At 44.7% G+C, this 3,634-nt stretch overlaps 1 non-coding gene across 1 annotated transcript; it reads right to left on the bottom strand.

The window, feature by feature from the left end:
- Positions 1–2,892: 2,892 nt before the first annotated feature.
- On the bottom strand, positions 2,893–2,965 carry Trnaa-cgc (transfer RNA alanine (anticodon CGC)). The gene has a single exon. It is a non-coding gene; the product is annotated as a tRNA-Ala (tRNA).
- Positions 2,966–3,634: the final 669 nt, after the last annotated feature.

The raw sequence follows: 3,634 nt of genomic DNA on the forward strand, positions 1-3,634 counted from the left end.
ATTTGAGATTCCGACTGTACCATTGTGTATATTATGTGTAAAATGGTTCAAATGGCTCTGAGCGCTATGGGACTTAACTCCTGAGGTCATCAGTCCCCTAGAACTTAGAACTACCTAAACCTAACCAACCTAAGGACATCACACACATCTATGCCCGAGGCAAGATTCAAACCTGCGACCGTAGCGGTCGCGCGGTTCCAGACTGTAGCGCCTAGAACCGCTCGGCCACTCAAGCCGGCGTATATTATGTGTAGGACCATCACTCGCAGCGAATTAATGTTCTACGAATGAAACAACAGTATAATTACCTATTTCTTTACTTATTTTAATCTGGCCGCATACTCTGCTGCCACGATCGCAGGTTCAAATCCGTCTCGGGCATGGATGTGTGTGATGTCCTTAGATTAGTTAGATGTAAGTAGTTCTAAGTTTAGAGGACGGATGACTTCAGATGTTAAGTACCATAGCGCTTAGAGCCATTTGAACCATATCAGTATTTCACTGACTGATCTTCTAACCTACTGTAATAAACGCTTTTCGCTTATATAAAGGCGTAAGGCAACGGTGTGCAACAAAACCCCTGAGCAGACGAGCCATGTAACAGGTTGTTCACTGCCCTTCGGCTGGATTTGTAGCAGTCGAGTTACCGTCAGTTCCTGAGTACCTATTGTTATTGTACATCAAGGCGCGGTTGTTCAGTTAATACACGTCGAAATTTCCTGTCAATCATGACAATAACTCAGACTCGGGAATAGACAAAGTAAGGTGACAGGAATGCTCGGTGTTCTATCTAGGACAAACAGGTTGAAATTTCAAATTCGATACACAGAGCATATTAATGCCTACACACATCAGCAATGATGTGGATGTTGGTTTGCGCAGCGCTGCATGTTGTGGTCATCAGCGCCCATGGAATTTCCAAATCTTTCCATTTCCAGTTTCGGCTCTTTCCGAACGATGATGAGATGATGAGTACAACACAAAACCTAGTCCCCAGGCGGAGAAAATCCGGACGCTGCCGGGAGCCAAACACAGGAGGCCGTGATCCAGAGGTAGCAACATCAGCAACAGCCACACATACGCATAATACATGACACCCATTTGGAAAAGTAGAGCAAAATGTCAAAGTGCTCCGTCGACTAAATAAAGGACGTAAAATGGGTTTGTTAGAACAATTGAAGATATTCCCATTACAGAAAATATGAAGATGAAATACTGAACGAGAAATTAGAAAGCGAATCAGTGAATTTCTTCATATGCTTCTTCAGTACACTGCTGAGCAAAATCATTATGACTGTGGTGTCACCGCCAGACACCACACTTGCTAGGTGTTAGCCACTATCAGAGATTGCAGACCGAGCGCCGCCACACGGCAGGTCTAGAGAGACTTCCTAGCACTCGCCCCAGTTGTACAACCGACTTTGCTAGCGATGGTTCACTGACAAAATACGCTCTCATTTGCCGAGACGATAGTTAGCATAGCCTTCAATGTACAGACAAGAGCTACGTTCAACATTAATGGATTAAAGTTAAGTATTCCACCATCTGCGTCCGTTTTTCTAAGTTCTAAATTCCTTGTCCTGTTCCAGACCTCACGCCAGCCTGCGTGAGCTTCAACGCGTGCCTTTCGGCTTCCTCTAAAATTCGTGGGTTGGCTCTCCTGCCAATCCACAACAATGACCACCAACCTACTATCGATATAAGTTCGTCCTCCAACTGATAACAACCTCACCTTGCGAGAAATGACTGCTAGTCAGATACACGCACGGTGCATGTAGTATCAGTGAACGTGCTGTCAGTGTGTAGAATTGGGAAGGCGCGCCGTGTACCTGTATTTGACCGAGGGGAAATTGTGGTGGCCCGGAAACTGTACGACTTGTCGGGTGTTCGAGGAGTGCTGTGGTGAATGTCTTCACCGAGGCGAAACCACGTCCAGACGGCTTGGGGTTGAGCATCCACCCCTCATTACTGATATCGGACGTCGTAGGCTGGGCAGACTGGTAAAACAGGAAAGCCGGCCAACTGTGGCGAAGCTATTGTCATCGAAAAAAAGTGTCACTTCTGTTCATCTCATTGAGTATTTCGTTCAGTTACCATCTTTTCATATACTATAGCAGTTCTTTCTGTGTACGGTCCAAGTTACATCGATGTATGTAACTAGGTGGAAGTTCAGGAAGATATTTTAGAAGTGAACCAAGAACTTTAATGCGGAACAGGTGACTGGGTTATAGGGAACAAACATTGTATACGCAGATCGCAGACTGCCTACGCCCTCCTGTCTGATTGAGCCATGACAAACTGTAAGACGCAAGGCGTCGCCGGAAAACGGAAACAAACATTTTGTCTCTAACAGAAGTTGTCCCCTTTGTTCACCTCTAGACGTTTGCTGCTAAGACTTTTGAAACAGCCTGCGTATGTGGAACATGTCACAATTGGCTACCACGGAACTGCAGACAAGGCTACCGTTTCAGATGGCGAGTATCTTGAATAACGCGACGTCTTTGTTGCTGCTTTGTGCACAGTATTCATAGTTCAGAGAAAACATGGCGCGATTAAGGATGGGGGTACGAAAGTAACAGAATGAGGATAGGTTTTCGTGGTAATGCGAGCAATGCTGCTAGCATCAGTGAGATTTTGAGTGAGGAGGAATCAGTTGCAACATCCAGCGCAAATACCCTTTTGGGATTTGAGTACCAGAATTCAGGAGGAGGAGGAGGAGGAGGAGGAGGAGATTAGTGTTTAACGTCCCGTCGACAACGAGGTCATTAGAGACGGAGCGCAAGCTCGGGTCAGGGAAGGATGGGGAAGGAAATCGGCCGTGCCCTTTCAAGGGAACCATCCCGGCATTTGCCTGAAGCGATTTAGGGAAATCACGGAAAACCTAAATCAGGATGGCCGGAGACGGGATTGAACCGTCGTCCTCCGGAATGCGAGTCCAGTGTGCTAACCACTGCGCCACCTCGCTCCGTCACCAGAATTCAGGTTCAATTAACATCTGTCACACATTCTTATTCTGTGTACGACTCTGAAGGCATTTCTCCAAAACCTCAGTGTCACATACTAGCTGTATGACGCCTGTGATATTTAAACAATGTCGACTGGTAGACTAGATATCTGTATAATCCTTGTTATCTAGTGTATTTTCAGGAAGCATCTGGTCTCTTTGGGTATGATCTATGTAAAGGTTCAAAATATGTAGAGTATTATACTCTCTACCTTGAGATATAAGATGTTAATGTCACATACAACAACTGATGTTGCGTTAAGTGCCATGTGCTCTGGAAAATGCATTCATACAGAACGAGATGAAGACGCATGCTGAGAAAAAACAGATGATTTAAGCGGCAAGCTAGACAAAGAACGAAATGTGCTGAAAGGAAAAATGGTGACGAGTAGTATAATAAGTCATAAAATCCTTGCTACTGCCAGGAACTTTATGAAATAGTTGTTATATTTTAGATACTTTGTCCGCTCTGTTTTTGTCATGCAACGGGCATTTTCAATTAACCTATTGGAGATAAAGACATAATAATTTCGGTATTTGTTTTTAGCATATCAATTTACACTTTTTTGTCTACTTCTGAATACATACTCCGCCAGACAATACGGTGCATCGTGGAGGATACCTTGTACC

This window comes from Schistocerca nitens, chromosome 9 (genome assembly GCF_023898315.1).
Source record: "Schistocerca nitens isolate TAMUIC-IGC-003100 chromosome 9, iqSchNite1.1, whole genome shotgun sequence".
Lineage (NCBI taxonomy): Eukaryota > Metazoa > Arthropoda > Insecta > Orthoptera > Acrididae > Schistocerca > Schistocerca nitens.